This window comes from Hibiscus syriacus, unplaced genomic scaffold (genome assembly GCF_006381635.1).
Source record: "Hibiscus syriacus cultivar Baekdansim isolate YM2019G1 unplaced genomic scaffold, ASM638163v2 tig00110733_pilon, whole genome shotgun sequence".
NCBI classification, from domain to species: domain Eukaryota; kingdom Viridiplantae; phylum Streptophyta; class Magnoliopsida; order Malvales; family Malvaceae; genus Hibiscus; species Hibiscus syriacus.
This window is the reverse complement of record NW_024062845.1, coordinates 3,573,810-3,592,611: the sequence shown is the minus strand read 5'-3', so window position 1 is coordinate 3,592,611 and position 18,802 is coordinate 3,573,810. Positions and strand designations below refer to the sequence as shown.

Sequence of the window (18,802 nt, the reverse complement as noted above, 5' to 3'; positions counted from 1 at the left end):
TTATTTGCTTGGCACTAAAATGACTGGTTTTTCTGATCATGTAGCTATAAAGTATTTGATGAGAAAAAAGGAAGCAAAACCAAGGCTTATCCGATGGATCCTGCTCTTACATGAATTTAACTTGGAAATCAAAGACAAAAAGGGATGCGAAAATATGGTTGCGGATCACTTGAGTCGAATTCCCTTTCTACATCCAACCCACCACTTAGAGAAGAATTTCCTGAAGAAAAATTGATGGTGGTGTAAAGCATAATTCCATGGTTTGCGGACATGGTTAATTATTTGGCCACATATAAGTTACCATTAGATTTGCCGAGGCTGAAATAAATCAAATTAAGCGATAATCCCGATACTATATTTGGGATGATACTTATTTATTGAAGCACTGCTCGAATTAGCTAATTTGACGATGTATTGTCGAAAGTGAGGTAATTTCAATTTTACAATTTTGTTATTCTTACTATTGCGGTGGTCATTTTGGGCCAAAAAGTACATCCCATAAAATTCCTAAATGTGGTTTCTTTTGGCCTGACATCTTTTAGGACTCTTATCTATTTTGTAAAACTTCTTAAAGATGTCAACGTACAGGTAATTTAAGTCATAGAAATGAAATGTCGCTTAATTCTATACAAGTTTGTGAAATTTTTTATGTTTGGGGAATTGATTATATAGGTCCTTTTTACTTCGTCATTTGGAATACTTATATTATTTTAGCTATAGATTATGTTTCTAAACGGGTGGAAGCTAAGGCCGCTCGGAATAATGATGCTAAAACTACAGTTAATTTTTTGAAAAATAATATTTTTTCCATGTTCGACACGCAAAGGGCTATAATAATCGACAGAGTAACACATTTCATAAACCGAGTGATCGAATCATTGATGAAGAAATTTGGAGTAACTCAAAGAATTGCTACCGCTTACCATCCACAAACAAATGACCAGGAAGAAGTATCAAATCGGGAAATTAAAACAATTCTTGAGAAAATTGTCAAATCGGACTAAAAGGATTGGAGTTTAAAATTAACCGATGCTTTTTGGGCATATCGAACCGCTTATAAAGGTCCCATTGGGATGTCACCATACCGACTTGTTTTCGGTAAACCATGCCATTTACCAGTTGAGTTAGAACATCGGGCTTATTGGGCCGTTAAATAGTGTAACATAGACATGGATGCAATTGGTGAAGCTCTGAAATTACACATTCAAGAACTTGAAGAAAGCTTTTGATAGTGCCATGATATTTAAAGAAAAAACAAAAGAATTTCACGTTAGTAGAATTTCTTTAAAACTTTTTATGTCGGTCAAACATTTTATTATTTACTCCAAATTTAAACTTTTTGCAGGAAAACTCAAATCAAAATGCTCGGACCATTTACAGTTACTCAAGTATTTCCTCACGGTGCTATTGAAATTGAAGATAACTTAGGAGTACGATTTAAAGTTAATGGTCAAATATTGAAGTCGTATTATGAAAATGCTCGGTTGGTCTAATAGAAGAAATCAATTTAGAGGAATCCACACTTTGAAAAATCAGGTCGTCGAGCTAACGACGTTAAACAAAAGTGCTTGATGGAAAGCAACCCATTCTGATATATTCTTGTTTTATTATATTTTATTACTTTTTATTTTATTTTCAGCAAACTTTATTTTAATTAATTTTATTTTATTTTTTCTGAACATATCCAAATTCCGATCGAATATTTGAAGAAAAGAACAATAAATCACATCTGGAAGAAGAAGGAGACGCACGTTAGCAAAACCCAACCCCCAAGAAGCACACGGTAGCATAACCCAAAATATTTTTGTTCCCTCATCTACCGAAAATTACAAGTTTGAAACCACTTTTATTTCAAATTTATTCATTGTGGATCCCACCTTATCTATCACTATCTCAACCTTTACACTTCTAAACCAATCCCAACACTCTTTCCTTCCACCTTTTAGTTTGACTAAAAATCAAACTATTTTATTCTTCTTTTATACCCCACACGTGACAAAGACCCCCCAAACAACCCAACACTTTCTTTATTCTTTTATACCAGCCATGCCAATATCAAAACGACTACACTGCTGTTGCTATTCTATCGCACCTCTGTTCTCCACTCTTCATTGCTTCTAGTCGATTGCAAGACACCATGGTTTCAACAAGATGTCTAACCATTGCCGCCACTAGATTGGGGAGTATTCTTTTTTCGACTCTTTGATTTTCAATTTAATATATGTTTTAGGGACAAAACGGAATAAGTGAGGGGGAAGGATAAGTATGTCGTCAAAAATTTTCTTGACTTATTTGATTATTGAAATTGAGTTGTTCTAATATTGATATGTTGGGATCGTTGGTTGCTAGTCTTGAATTTCGCTTTATACTCTTGCTTTCTTTTGGATTGTGGTCATGTTTTTATCGAATTTAATTTGCATGATTGGTGATTGATATAGCTAGTGAATATTTTTGCTGAGTATTGATATTTCATGCTTTTGTCGATAGAGATGAACTTGACTCAATGCACATAAACTTTTCTTGTGAGATTTGGGCCTAATGAGCATACATTTTCCTTCTTGCTCATTGTTTGACTTGTGTGTACCGAACTAATTAGGATGTTCTAGAACTTGTAATCACAATGCATATCGAGACTACATGTTGAATGTAATGTTTTAATGTGATAGGGGAACCTAGGATAAATCACTTTTCACAAAAAAGCCTACCCGTTTATGTATCCACTAGTGAACCACATTTGAGCCTATTTCCCTTTCTTTCCTTTACACCCCATAATTAAACCCAAAACTTTCTTTTTATTTTTCCTCTATTTTCACACCCTTACCGAGACATGAGATCTTGTATCATCTTGTTCCACGAAAAAAAAATGTCCACTGTTTCGGAAAAAAGGAAAAATCGATCATTTCAATTGCCTTTCATCTATTTTTTCCTTGTTTTGTTCTTCATTGTGCTTCATGCTAATTAATGGATCGTTCTTAATTATTTTGATCTCTTGTTTCGGTATTTTAAACCTTTCTTTTGGCCTTTTCCTTACCCTAACCTAAGCTTCGTTACACCTTGTCTAAAGACCCATTAACTATTGCATTATGTTCATTTTTCGTAGTGGAAACTTGATTGGATTCCAAGCCTATGGTAATATTTTGGTTAGTTTTGGTTTGAGCGATTTCATTTACCCCAAACACTTTGAGCGAATATGTGTGAATCTTTGTGAGGTAATGAGTCATGTTTCATTGAAGTTGGCAATTAATTGGGATATCTTGTTTACTTTAAATTTTATTGGTTTTATCTTTGCTTGATTGTTACTTGAATTCGCCAAATATCATGGACTTAGTTCGATCGGAAGTTTGAGGAATATCATGAAATTGAAGATGACAACTTATGATTTTGATATGTTAATTGATGAATGCTTGAGAACAAGCATTGTATAAGTGGGGGGAATTTGATAAGTGCTTAATTTAGTTAATATTTTGCGTTTAAATTACACCTTAATCATTGGTTTTTGTGGCTTAATTGTTCGTTTTCATTCATTTTCTGTGCAAAGAGAGATTTGGAAATTACACTAAAAGGAAATAATTTTCTAGTTTTTTTTATTTTCGGAATCAAAGCTGGATTAGTGGCATGAATTCGGACATGAAACATTCAACGAGGTGATGATGTCAACACCTTCTAGAAGATCCAGTCAGCGTTTCTAAAGAACGAATGAATTGGTCGCACATTTCTGGAATTCGAATTTGGATCAAACTCAAGTTTAGGATAATATTTTAAACATTATATTTTATCTTTGTATTTTAGTTTAAATAGATGTTAGTATTTCAATTAGGATTTAAGATATTATTTTAAATAGCATTTTAGTTTACCTTTATTTTAGGTATTTTAGTTTAAATAGTTTTAAGTGTTTTAATTAAGATTTAAGATGTTATTATTGGAATTATCTTTAGCTTATTTTTTTTATTTTCTCTCTATTATCGCATACTCCTTTATTTTCTTTTAATTTTCATTTTCAACAAATACTAAATATGACTTTGGTCATGCTTAGCTAATTTTCTTTTAAGCCGAGGGCTAAAGCGAATACTCAATTTCAAACGTGAGAATTGTAAGGTACATAAATCGCTTCGGATTTTTCTCTCTGTTTTCTGAGCTTAGTTTTCAAATCCAAATGATTTTTCAACATTGGTCTAGATATTGTTATGGTTAACGTTGGAAGACGGATTGGCTTATTGAAACATATTCGACTCCCCGAGAACACACTTAGCAAAATTGTTTGATAAAAGGAAATAGAGATCGAATCAGTTATTGTTGAAACAACATAATCCGAGTCGGCAACAAGGGATTGTTCGTGTAGTAGCCGACGTGAATCTTGAAGTAAAAATCAGTTTCGATGATCCGAGGAATTTGAGACAAACTGAAGTATGAGGCTCCTTTCACTATAAGTTTCTCTTTATCTCAATCTCTTTAAATTATTTATTTAATTGTTTCTTTTATATAATTCTTATCTTTTATTTTAAAAATAACTTTTAAAAACCACTTTTTATTTTACTACTATTATTTATTATTATTATTTTCCCTTTTATTTATTATCTATTTTTTTTATTAAATTTTTTAACTTTACCTGGAATTCTATCTCCTCTTAAAATCAAGAAACAATTTTACTAAATCAGAAACACCACAGTCCCTGTGGATCGACTCTGCTTCTCTATACTATCTTTTCTTTTCTATTTAAGAAGCCGGAATTATTTTGATAGCAAAACGACGTTTATCATGGTGTTACGTAACGGTTTTTGACTGCAACAATTGTGATGTGGTTCCCTTATCGTGTTGCGTCGATATTGCGTCGCGGTAACCTTAAAACTCGTTACGATACGAACGTACGCTGCGTTGCGACTGGAATTTAGTACTATGATTCCAACCCGCTAGTTGTCACCGTCGCTTCATCAACTTGAACCATTTTTTGCGGTTCATTTCATTTGAAACAATGCCATAGTCACAAGAGGGTGGTCCTCGGTTCTATAGAAATCAAGAAGTCTTCTTCAGAGGCGAGCCATTCCTCGGGGTCTTTATCGGTGAATAAGGACAGCTCCATGAATACTAGCTTAGGAGGAAAAGGAAAAATATCCTGTCTCCTCTTTGATTTTCGTCTTTCCCCTTGGCCCAGAATCTCACCTACTCCTTCCTTGGCAGTGGCGGATGTGCCTCCCAGTTGAGATGAAATCACTGACAATTGACGTACCATATCTTGAAGGGTTCGTTGATTATCCATCAGTGTTCGTTGGTTGTCTGCGTTCCATTCTTCTGTTCCTCAACATGATTCTGGAGGGAATTCAATAACTGCTCGTGATTAGCTAATTTTTCCTGCAAACTTTTAAGGGTTTCAGAAATGTTGACCATGGTAAACTTCATGAGTCAGAGAATATAACAAAGAATATAAAGAAAGAGATAGTAATAAATGCTTAATTTTCCAAGTTAATCTCAACCACTTATGTAACACTCATTGGCCTAATTGAATTCATTGTTTTCATTAGTCTTCTTTCCTTGGGAATTTATTTTGAAATTTAAGATTACTTTTTATCATTAAAAAATATATTTTTGAATAATATATTTTTTTAAAAATAAGTTATATATATATATAATTTACCTATGTTTGATAAAAATTTTAAAATAAAATTCATTAAAATTATAAAATATAATAGATAATATTATTCATATAAAAATTAATATTATTATTTTTAAAATATTATAATCTAATCAATATTTTTATAATAGAAATATTATTAAATTACTAACAATCAGTTGATCTAGTAAGATGAAACACTAAATCTCTTGAGCAAGATCAACGATTTGAATCTTGATATTGTAAATATAGCAATCTGGATTGGGAGGATCGCTCTCATAATAAGTTTTTTTACTACTCGATCTAGATTAGTCAATCAATAAATTAAATATAGTGACTAATCTAAAATATTATTAAATTATTTACACTTATTGAATTAGTCAATCAATATCCAGTTAAAGAAAAGAATAAAAATTATTAATTTTATCCTTGTCACTAAGGGAGAGATACTGACGGGAGTATTTTGGCTGTTTATTTTAAAATTAAAAATGAGAAAATATTTTATAAAAATTAGACTAAAAAAATACTTTATACAAAATACAAATGGATTATATTAATCAATAAGATAAACTAAAATTAACAACCTAATTTACATCAACTGAATTTTTCCAAAAACGAAATAGATATTTTTATAAAATAAATTACATGAAACCTTAATTGACTAAAGTTTTTTAAACTAATCCTTCCACTGGCTTTTTATTGCTGCACTTGTTTTCAATTTTATATTTAAATCTCATATTTTAATAAATATCACTCTCTTCATTTTATTAAATCTAATTCAATAGTACTTTAATCGGATGTATCTGGGTTTTATAGAAAAGATAATTTTATTCATGGGCTTGCTTATCGGCCTGGCATTTGAGACCCAAATGCTTTCTGTGCCAGGTCCATCAATACCTATTCAGTTGAATGGTAGACCACGGTTGGAAGTTCAAATCGAAGACTCCCACATCACTCACGTACAGTTTTTCCTGCCAGCTTAAGTACAGAAACTTACAATCTCTGAAGTTTTCCTTTGGGGACATCCGATAAAATTGGAACGATACAGAGAAGATTAGCATGGCCCCTGCGCAAGGATGACACGCACAAATCGAGAAATGGTCCAAATTTTTTCCCCGTGCAAATCCACCCTTCATCGAAGAGTAATGAAGTAAATTTCTGTTTCAATGGCTTCTCTTTCCTTGATTTTTTTTACTTGTTTCCTTTTCCCTGTTTTATTTTAGTTAATCGGTTCGTTAACGTTCCATTGCAGCGTTTAGGGTTTCCGAGTTTTGTAAGGAATTTGTTTCAGTGCTTTTTTTAAACTAACCCAACTTTACTTTTTCACGTTTTTAATTGAAACATCCTCCCCTTTCCAAGATTATAGAATATAGTAAAAAAATCTATGTTTGATTGCATTTGTATTGTGGCTTCTATGATCATGATTATGAAAAGTGCAAAATTCTTGCTTTCTAATGCCGAAAATTTCAATTTTAATAAGCCTGGAAAGGACATGACTTTATGCTACTACAGAGAAAAAAACTGAAGTTGGATATCACTCTTGTTATAGTTGCTTAGAAGTTTTATGTCAATTGAGAAAAAAAAATAGAATGGCCAGAATTTGCTGAATGTCTGATCCCTGTACAAAACTTGATTTCAGCATTAATTAATTATTTTTTTTATAGAAAGCATTAATTAATTTATCAGTGGACTTTTCTGGTGCAAGTTTTTATGTGCCATTCCCCCAGTCTAGAAATGTACACCTATTGTTCTACTTCGATTTCCTTCATCTTTATTGTCCTGTAACAGTTATAACCAGTATTGAAAATCGCTTCTTCTATCTAGCACCTTGCTATAGATTTTTTCCTTAATTATCCATATTTGGGTTGAGTTCTGTAATGATTCTTGAAGCCCCTTGATGAGCAATTTTGTTTGAGAACTCATTGCAATTCCAGCTAGTTGTCATACCTTAATTTCAGTTAGCTTCTTAGTTAGAAAGGTTAACAAGAAAAAATTCCTACTGAAGGTGCCAGTTATATGGCGTATTTTTTATATTTTCTTATTAAGTATGTGTGAATATATCGAAGTAAAATAATGTTTGTCATAATATATTTGGTAGTTATGAGATTGCCATTATGGTTCTGTTGGGTTTTGTTGTTTGGATTTAAGTTAACATCCTTAGGATTTTTACTTGGAAGTGAGTTGTGTTCAAGCATTAAATCCATAGTGTTTGATGTTTCAAATTAGCTGAGTGTTAGATTCTTGGGGTGATTGGCTGGCTTTGTTTGGTTTGTGGTGATTCAAATTAGTCATGATTTCACTGGAGTTCAATGTTTGCTGGTCACAATATTATAGCCTTCATTACTTAGGTTGTTTGGCATCTCCTTCCCCCAAAATTCTCTACTTTTTTTCCCTTTCCCTTTTCTTGTAGTAGCATTTAACCTCTGATTTATACTGTATTGCAAGATAAAAGTGGGTTGTGGATAAGTTTATTTGGAATTGGGCCATTGATGTAGCTTGTGTAGTGGATGGAAGTCTTTTTGATTCCTGTTACTTCTCTGTTGATAGTTCCAGTGACCAAAATGCTAGGAGCTTTAGTTATATTACAAAATATTTCCTTAGCCAATCTCTTCTTGTTGCTGAGGTACCTTTGTATTTAGATTGTTATATCCTTTCCTTTATTGCTACAGCATATAGATTCCTACTTTTATTTCATATCACAATGACCTTACCACCGGAAGTTATTTTTAAGTTTCTTGATTACTCCCATGCCAGAGATTTCTCAATTTTGTTTGATAATACTATGAAATCAATTTCTTAACTCAAGCGCAGGTATCTTTCTTGTTTCTTATGGCTTGCATCTAATCCGTCACATTGTGGAATGCATTTGTACGTTGGTCGAACAGGTTTAACTATTATGATTTGTTCAATAAATACTTTTGCCACTTTTACTTGTAATATATGTACATATCATTTTCAGAGTTTGCAGCTTGCATGACCTGTTCCTATTCAACATGCTGTCCTGAGACATTTGATCATTTATATCTCTTTAGTAATGATTATGATGATGCAAGAGACATATACAAGAAACCTGTGCATGGCAATTTTCCTTGTGAATTGTGATGACGAAGGGCGTATTATCTTGTAAGTACTTTAATTCTTGTTCTGTCAGCCGTTACTCTTTTCACCCTAAAGCATCATTTCTGGTGTTGCTTTTTTTATACTGTTTCTCAAATCACGGAGTTATCTACCCTTATTTGCTGGAAAACTCTTTCTAAACGGTTAATCAGATACCTTTCTTTTGTACATTCCTTTTCTTGCCATGCAATGGATTCTTTTATTTATAATTGTCTCCTAAAGGCGTGCACTGATTTTATAGGATACTCATAAGCATCTAATATGACGGTTAGCCCTTTTGACAATTAAAAAGGAAAATGTAATCTGATTGACATTCTTGCTGCTTTCTTTAATTGTGGCTTATATGCGAAGCCTTCTTAAAATTGTGCATGAGAGTTACATTGCCTGCAAATGCAAGCACTTGTGTAGCTGCAACATAGCATGTCCAAATAGGGTATTACAAAATAACGTACGACTGAAATTAAAAATTTTCTAAACAAAGAATAAGGTAATAGTTTCAAATTCTGGTTGTATTTTATAGTTTTATCCTTTGACGTTGCTTCATGTCTTACCAGGTTTTATTTCCAGATTTATGTGGATCTGTCTTCGCCCTATGCTTGCTTCTTCCTTCTTTTCTTTCTTTTTAGTTTATGTTTTATGTTAAGTAGGCTATATGATTGGATTCCAAGTATGATACAGACGGTTGCAACTATACGTATAACATTGATTCCCATGGTAATGATATGAGCCAGTTGATTAAGGGACAGGTCCAATAAGTTATGGATGCAACCCAGTGTGGGAATGTTTCTTGGTTCATCAATCATAGGTGAGGATACACTTGCTATGAATCAAGTACTGAAGATGCTTTCTGACACTCTTAATTTGGACCTTTCCAATTTGTTGCCTGCCTATAGTAGTTGTGAATTTGACGATTCTGATATTTTAAATATATATTAATCATTTTCTCTCACCCTTTTAGCATTTATGACCTTAAAGAGGAACTAGGTGTCTTAGTGTTGCAGTTCAACTTTTCTACTTTTAAATTACTGAATTTTTAGTGATTCACTCTTGATACTTCTTCGTCTTCTTTCCTTTAATTCTCTCCAGTTGCTCGAATCTTGTGAATCATCAAGTTCTTGTGGAGGGCATGGATTGTCACAGTGCTGACATTGGTCTCTAGTGTAAGTGTGTCTCGTTCTGAATCACATCTGTGAACCCCATGATGATTGGCGGTTCAAATTTTTTTGAATAGGTATCTCTTCCTATACCAAGGTTTATTAGGCAATCAATCAATGCTAGTCTCTATTTACCATTCAAATATGTAGGAGTTTCATTGTTTTCTTAATGTATTGAATCCTACCACTTTCACTTTCTGATTTTGCAGTAGCTATTGGTGAAGAGCTAACTTTTGATTATGGAAATGAACAGCTTCCTGGAGAAGGATATCCATGTCAACGTGAAGCTTCTACGGGGTCTCAATGGCATCCAAGGTTTTGCTTTTTAAGTTCCCAAATGAGTGATACCAACAAGGGAGATTGATCTCCATCAAGCTAGTCCCTGGACGAAACGCAACACACGTTGTGAACAGCTGTACATTTTAGGATGCTGGTTCTTTTATCATGGCAACCGTAAAGGCGTCAACTTCAAATCTCTATCACGTGGGATTTGTACGGAAGGATAACACCAACAATTATTGTATTATAATGAACTGAATTATCGTTCAAAAATCATATTATATGGAGCTCATTGATAAATGATGTACTTTAACATAATTTTGAGTTTAGATGGACAGCTGTAAGATGGTGTAAAGAGAGTTGTGGGTGCCAAATTAGTGTTTCTTAACGAGCTTCAAGGAAATTGGATGAAACTCAAGAGATTGCGGTTGCACTATATCTGCTGGGTGAAGTCACTTTTGGTCTGGACATCTATAGCTTTCTCCCTGGTTTTGCCGTTTACAGGGGAAACATTTGTTTAATAGCCATAAATGCGATATATATTCACTTATTTCTAATTCGTATGACAGTTTTTAGTGGCCCAATCTTTCGGCTAATTGTCTACGGACACTAACAATTGTATATTGACACTAATCACTATAATAAATATTCACAATAAACCTTACAGTTTCAGTAACAAATAGATGGATGGTTTGTTGAATGATCAAGGAAATCCAAATACCACCAAGTTTCGAACCATCCCACAATTTGTTCCTTGCATTTAACAAATTTCTGCAAAATGGATGAGGTCCATGGAGAGTGGGTTATCTGGTTGGTGAATTATCCTTGGATTGGCCATCTTTCTCTATTGCCATTACATAGGTGGGGTAAAAGCAGGGGTCCTTTGCTTTTATACCTACCACATACAACTATAAATCTCAAAGAAATTCATAAATGAATTTAAAAAGCACTCTGATTAACTTGTAGTCCGTCTCTTTTGTATTGAATTTGTAATATAAACCACAGGAATAAGAAAAAACCAGATGAAATAAATACGGAAACAAAATCCTCAGAAAAGAAAAGAAAAAAGGCGGGGGGGAGGGGGGGATTCAGGACCACCCTTCCTTTACATCTGCTAAGAAAGTAACGTTTGTAAGGTTAAAAAGACCAAACAAAAAGCACCTCATTTAAGAATCATTATGGATTCGGTCTCCTTAATTGGTGGGTCGGTATTTAAACCCTTCCCTTCTCATGTACTCAATCTGTCTAATATTATGTTATTAGTCATTAACAAAGTACGTGTACCCTTAAGATGCACACACCCTTCAGAATCTTTAAGTCAGTCTCCTTGATTGATAGTAGGTATTTAAAACCTTTCCATCTGTTCAGAATATTTCTCAATGGTTCACAATAATCTCAGTAGACATAATTACTACTTGAATATTTAACTTCTCTTTTTTACCATTAAAATCACTTGATGAGTTCTAATTCACTTGAATGCTCTTACATGCTTTAATTTTTTCTGCATGGTTGCTAATATCACAGATTGCTTCCAAAACATTAAATAAAATAAAACTAATCTCGATTAAAACATCCTTACTGGATTATGTTTTATATATAAAAGATTCTTGCTTCTTAACCCTGAAAGTGACCCCGCTTGGTAAATTGATATTGTTACAGTGAAAACGCTTTTCAAACCGAAAGTTTTTTTTAGCAGCTTTAGATAATCATTTAAACGGATGGGATATCATATCCAAAAGAAACCCATTTCCACTCTCACACTAAAAGACTAAGCAAACTGTTAGCTTGATTTTTCACCCATGAAATTATACTCATCTTTGATAACAAACAAAAAAGGGTACTGATTGATGGCTGGATTGCAACTGAACAGCTTGGTTTAAAACTAAATGTAGAGATGTTGGCATATATATATATATATATATATATATATATATATTTGTTTTTCTCGAAGGAAAAACAACATATTAGGTAAAGGGTACTTGTTGCTTTGCAAATAATTTGTTTTGGATTTTAAGGAACCAAACTTTGATTATCAGGTGAACAAATGCAGAAACAGAAAGAAAAATATCTACCAGTCTTTTTACCCAAGCTTGCAAAATAAGACAAAAATAAAGGAAAACAGATTGAGAATCGATTGGTTTAGGGAGTTTATGTTAACAATGACTTATACCAGCCATTTGTTGGCAGGCAGTTTCCCTTTTGGTAAAAATGGCTACTTTCGCTTTCTTTTCTCTGTCTTTTGCATTTGGAAAGTGAACAAACCCTAGCGAGGAATCATTATGTTATTTCACTTATATTTGGTAGTAATTTGTTTCCTGGGTTTAAAATTATTAGTGATGAACTTGTTCAATGGTTGAATCTTTTCAACAACACGTATCCTCCATGTAAATGTATATGAATATCAAATCATTAATACATCCAAAGTTCATTTCTATGTTATTTTCCCCTCAAGCCATCAACTGTATTTTCCGGCAAAATTACTTAAATAATGAGGTGGAAAAAATTGTTTGAATAAGGTGCACTAAAAAATTATTTTATTATTTAGGATGATAGCCATAGTAACCTGTGGACTTCGTCTGGACGACATGATGATTTTCGGAAAAATCGTGTAAACTGTATGGTGATTTCTTAAAATTTTGTAAACTACATGGCGACTTTCTATTTATTATTTTATTAGAATAAAAAATCCCATTTATTATTTTATTAGAAAAATAATCCCAAACATCATTAATTGGAAAAACACCCCCAAACTGCACACGTAAGACTACCTCGCATCTTATAAAAAGTGTGTCATGGCCTCAAGTCATATAGGGCGATATCCTTCCGATGTGGAAATACTTTTTAGAGAAAAAACTTTAAAAATTCAAAAAAAGACCTTGTGTTATGCGAAATGCAAGGTCCCGATATTTTGAAACGCCTCGATAGTTCGAGAATTTGAACCATCGCCAAGTCGCTTCTGATGAAGGGACCTCGCAGTTTGCGTAACGGGAGTCCCAGTGGCGTTATAGAAAAAATAAATTTCTTGATAATAAATAGACAGAACTTGTTACAAAACAGTAAATTTCTTTGTAATAAATTTATATTATTCATTAATTTTTGTGTGAAGTATATAATAAAATAATAAAAAACACTTTTATAATAAATAGACAAAACTTGTTAAATCTAATGTATCGTATTACAAAATAAAATTGCTTCATGATTCCAAAACAAGAATCATAACGAGTACATAGGTTGTTAGATGGTTGCCAAACCTGATCATATGAATAACTCAGACAGTTGTCGTCACAATTGCAGTCTTCGATTATTTATGGAAAGGCAATGTTGTGACCATTCCACGATATTGAGCGGACAAACGGATTGATCTGTGCATGAATAACTTATAACTTTATTTTCTTAGAATTTGCGAGATCGTGAGCTTTCACGATTTGAGTCCTTCATCTCTTAATTCACCCTCAGAACAAATTAGAATAAGGCCATAGACATCTGTGGCGTTGATATTACCTTTATCGACTATTTTCTTCAAATAATGCAAACTAGATTATGAAATTTTTCCACTAAAATATTTATACACGCCTCCTTGATATAACGCTTCATGATTATTACAAGCTTTATGCCTTTCTTTAAAAAATTTCTCGGTTCGAGTCCACAGAATGACGTGGAAATTCTTCATTGAAACATTTTCAAAAATGTAATTTTAACTCTTGGGAATTCTTCCTTAAGAACTCACGCAAAACATGTTCTATCACATGTTTTACACGATAGAGATGATGGAATATATCTTATTTCTGATTGGGGCGCAGGGATCAAATACACAATCCAATTTATGAGACCGTCTTGATAACCTCCCAATATTTATCATCGGTATTGTTCACGCCACATTGTTGTGAATTATTTTTCAAAAGTTCAAGACCGAAGATGAACGCGTAATGGTGCTTCGAATGAGTGCGCTTTTACTCTTTCGGGTTTAAGATATATTCTTATATATTATTTCTAATTAAATGTTGAATTTTTTTATGGATAGGTCACTCTCATTCCATACGTGAGGTTGAGGAGATATTTCAAGATTGAGATACATGAATCAACAAGGCTATAACTACCTTGCTAAAATCCCAAGGGATAGATGACTTTGATCATTTGATGGGAGTAGATGATTGGTCACATGACAACGAACTTGGATGAGGCGACCAATTCATCAGGAAAGGGAGTGCGACATTTGCCTATCACTTCCATTGTCAAATCGACATATTATCGGTTGGCTACACTGTTTGTGACATTGGGAAAGCAAGCAGTTGATTGGATGGTTGGTGGCCATATAGTCCACCTAGACCTCCACACAAGATTGCAAACCTTTGTGTGGCATTTAAATGTGATGAATATGACATGTGTCTCTCGTGAACAAAACATATTTCATGTTTTAAAATATTCGAGACCATTGGAAGGCATACAACATAATTCATATATGGTTAATCTACGAGAAAGAACCTGTGATTGTTAGTATTCCAAACATTCAAATACTCGTGCGCGCACGCCATTGCTATTTGTTCTTCTGTACAGATTCACTACATGCAATTCGTTGATCGGGTATACTTACTTCAAACCATATTCAATGTTTATGAATACAAGTTTCCTCCCATTGGAAACGAGAGGGATCCGGATGAAGTTGATGATGAACCTACAATACAGCCAGATTTCACACTACGATGCAAAAAAAAAAGGTCATCCACAATGAACGAGGATTTATTGGGACTAGGATTTGGTTGAACATCAAGAAATAACTGGACAACCAAAGTTATGCTCTATCTATTAAATTCCCAAACACATGAAGAACAAATGTCCTAATCGATCACACTCTTGTATCGATTATTTGTGTTTTTTCATTGAACTACTTGAAATGAAAAATTAATTAATGTTTTAAAAACTTTATTGTAATGTTTCGTATGTGCCTATACTAGCCACAATTGAAACATATGTATCAATACTACGCCTTTAATATTATAAATTACAAAAAAAAAATTAGATTAACTTCCTAAAAATACTCCCCGAACATGCCTATCAAACCATTTCAGCTTGTTCTTCATGCACAAAACCAAGCTTTGTAATCATTTTGAACATGATTTTTAACTCGCTTCCAATATCTCCACTACATCAAAACTGTTCTGTAGCGGCATTTGGAAAGAAAACGCCACAAAAGTTAAACATATAGCAGCGTTTACAATTGTAACGCCACAAATTGATACTTTAGCAGCGTTTGTTGTACAAACGCTGCAATAGAATTGACATATAGCGGTGATTTTACAAAAAAGGCCGCTATAGGGTATTTTATAATGGCGTTTTTCCAACAAACGCCACAATGAAGAATAGTTTAGCATTGTTTATAGACAAATGCCATATAAGGGTTAATTAATGGCGGCGTTTATTGTAAAAACGTCGTAATAGAGTATAAATTTTGCGGCGTTTTAGCCCAAACACCGGAATAGAGTGATAAATTAGTGGCGTTTATACCACAAACGCCACAATAGAGTATACATAGAGCGGCGTTTATTCCTCAAACGCCGTAATAGTGTTAATCAATAGTGGCATTTTTGACAAACGCCATAATAGTATTAATCAATAGTGGCGTTTTTTTGTATAAACGCCGCAAAAACATGTGATATAGTGGCGTTTTTTCAAAAACGCCGCAAAATGTTAAAATATGGTCTTCTCTTTTCTCCTACCCGAACCTTAAAATCACTTCTTCCCTCAAAGCTTATTCTCTGGTATAACAACAACTCTCAAACGATTCCAAGCGACGTCATCTTTTGTATGTCCCGACGACCAAATCGGGCCTCTCACCGACGAGCTATAACACAATTGCATGGTTTGATCCCTCTTATCAGTAATGATCTTTTTTTTTGGTCTTCTAAAAATGGGGAAAACAAAGAAAGCTAACGTATTTGAGAAAAAAAGAGCAGGTGTTGCCTTGACTAAGAGAAATTATCGTCGGAATGTCTGCATGGTGTATTTGCTCTGACGATGGATCAAATTATCGTTGGGAGGATATCGGTCTGGTCTCACCATCAAAACTCGATGATGACCTGAAAGGAACTCCTATTTCTTCATACCCTTCCATGGCCGATATCCTTCTTGAAGGTAATAATCTATGAATCTTTCATCCGCTATAATTTGTTTTTCTACGCTCAGTCAAATTTCATAGATCGTACGCATGTAGGATCTTCGAAGCTTATTGAGAACGATGATAGAGGAGTGGATAAATACTCGATGTTTAGAACCGAATTTGGTAACTCTGTGGCGTTGAAAGAATCTTCAATTGCAAAAGCAATATCTATCCTCAATGAAGATAAAGTTGCCTCTACTGTTACTCCAAGTAAACATTTATATCATCTATTTAAATTTATTTTAATTTTATTCAGTTCCCAAGCCATCTACAGTCAAGTTTCATACTGTAGGTGGAAGGTCGTTATCTCTTTCAAGTGAAGCACTGAAGCGCGCAAGGAGTCTTCTTGGTGAATCGGTGAATCGGAGGTAGGAGATTTATTTGGTGAAATGGATGAAGAGTTTATCCATATAGAGTTTACAAGGAAGAAAAACTTAGCAATGCGTCGTCAAACAAGGAAAACAACTTTCCTACATCCTTTCCCCACAAATGTCCACAACTAAATTCTACTGAACAATATGGTGAAGATTGTTTATGAATAACTTTAATGTTTTCTAAATTGTAATGTATTATGTTGTTAAGTATTTTTATGCATACTTTATGTCTTAATTCAAATATATGGTTGTTGTTACTTATATAAAGCTACATATATCAGTGAATTTAGTTGATGTACAGTAGAAATGATAAATGTAAAATGAACTAATATTATGTAAATAAAAGGTTATTAGCAGCGTTTGTATCCGAAAACACCGCGAAAGAATAATATTTTAGTGGAGTTTTTATAAAAAAAAAGCCGCAAAAAGGTTGTATATTTTCATTTATAGCGGCATTTTTAAATCAATCTCCATAAAATACTCTTAATTGAGTGGTGTTTCTAAACCCCAAACGCTGCTGAAAAGTTAACTTTAATGGCATTTTGACATAAACGCCGCAATAGAGTTGTATTTAGGGGCGTTTGTTAACAAACGCCGCTAAAGAGTTGTAATTTAGTGGCATTTTTTAAATAAATGCCGTAATTATTTTCTCTTTTAGTGGCGTTTTCTTAATAAACGTCGCAATTGTTTTCTCCGTTGTGGCGTTTTCGTAATAAACGCTGCAATTGTTTTATTCGTTAGTGGCTTTTTTTAATAAACGCCGCAGTAGTTTATCCCATTGTGGCGTTTTTAATATAAACGTCACCATTGTCTTTCTTTGATCAAATATCCCCTATTCAAAATCCCGATCCCTTATGTGTTTTCCCCCCCAAATCTTCCTCCACTTAACTTTGCTTATTTTTGTTTAGGGTTCACCACAAACCACTATCTCACCGTGGGTCAACAACCACATTGTTTCTTTTCTCTAACATTATCTCTGCTACTCCCATTTTTTATTCAATATTAGGGTTAACAATGTTCTGTCAGTATTAAAAACGAAGCCTTCTGCGGGTGAGAGCATGACAAACAGGTCTGTTTTACTTGTTTCCCTTCCATGTCCTTCATTTTTATGAAAGTTTTGTCCATTCATTATGCTGATTTTTTTGTTAACTTCCATGTCCTTCGTTTTATGAAAGTTTTTATTGAAGCAATGATAGGCAAGTACTGATTTTCGTTTGGGCTGCTTTCCTTCTCTTGATCGACATTCTTTCAAAGCTCAAAGATTGTTATCTTAAATCTCAAATAATTCAACGACTCAGGTACTTTGATCTCACTCCAGTTGATCTTATAGTCATAGCATAGTATTTGATTGATCAGATCACCCAAAAGATAGTGCCTTTCAGTTGAATTTGTTTGTTAAATCTGTTCCATATCTTTATCTCTATAAAAAGGTTTTTGGGGTTTCCTTTTTTTAACCTTTTGTTCTTGCGTTTCTAATCAATGTCTTATTTGATTTTAGATGTAAATAACTATGTCTATGCGTTTAAACTTTAAGAGAATCGTTTTTTAAGTGATGGGTTTGTTTGCTTACTTGCTTTAGTTTTGTAGTTTTGAACTGCTGAAAAATTGTTAGTATAGTATTGAGTAGTTCAGCAGTGAGCACTCATATAAGTTTCTATGCCTTCATGTTTTTCTTCATGCCGCTTCCATGTTGTTTAAAGAATCTCGTGTCTTTCAGGATAACACTTTTACCAGCAAAGAAGTGGCTTGTCATATTCAGTTAATAAACAACTGGTTTCATCAGATTTTGTGTAGTTCATATTTTTACCAGCAAATAAGATGTTGCTTCCTTTTTGCAGTAAGTTATTTAAGTAACATTGGGTTCTATTTAATCAGCTTATCAGTTGCAACTGCACGATAAGAAATGTACTCAATTCGTAGGTCGTATTCATTTGCATTAGCAGCCAAACTTAATAGGGTTGCATCTGCAACAAAGGGAAGGAACTTGCAAATTGTGTAGCCATTGATGTTAATGACTGGGTTTTCCGTTGTATTAGCTAATATGAATTTGTGTCTTTGAACAATCTTGTTGTGGTGTTTTGCGATCCATTCAAAATTTGTGCCAATCAGATGATTGTAG

At 33.5% G+C, this 18,802-nt stretch overlaps 1 long non-coding RNA gene and 1 other non-coding gene across 6 annotated transcripts; both read left to right on the top strand.

Moving 5' to 3' along the window:
- Positions 1 to 6,612: 6,612 nt before the first annotated feature.
- Positions 6,613 to 6,717, top strand: LOC120139320. Its single transcript, XR_005517619.1, has one exon. It is a non-coding gene; the product is annotated as a U6 spliceosomal RNA (small nuclear RNA).
- A 306-nt stretch (positions 6,718 to 7,023) lies between these two features.
- Positions 7,024 to 10,645, top strand: LOC120139286. 5 transcript variants are annotated; one of them, XR_005517610.1, is made up of 4 exons: positions 7,024 to 8,728; positions 9,277 to 9,527; positions 9,809 to 9,953; positions 10,086 to 10,643. It is a non-coding gene; the product is annotated as an uncharacterized LOC120139286 (long non-coding RNA). The 5 variants fall into 5 exon arrangements; XR_005517611.1 differs by having other exon boundaries at positions 7,024 to 9,527; positions 9,809 to 9,882; positions 10,130 to 10,645; XR_005517609.1 differs by having other exon boundaries at positions 7,024 to 9,527; positions 9,809 to 9,882; positions 10,086 to 10,645.
- The last annotated feature ends 8,157 nt before the right edge of the window (positions 10,646 to 18,802 follow it).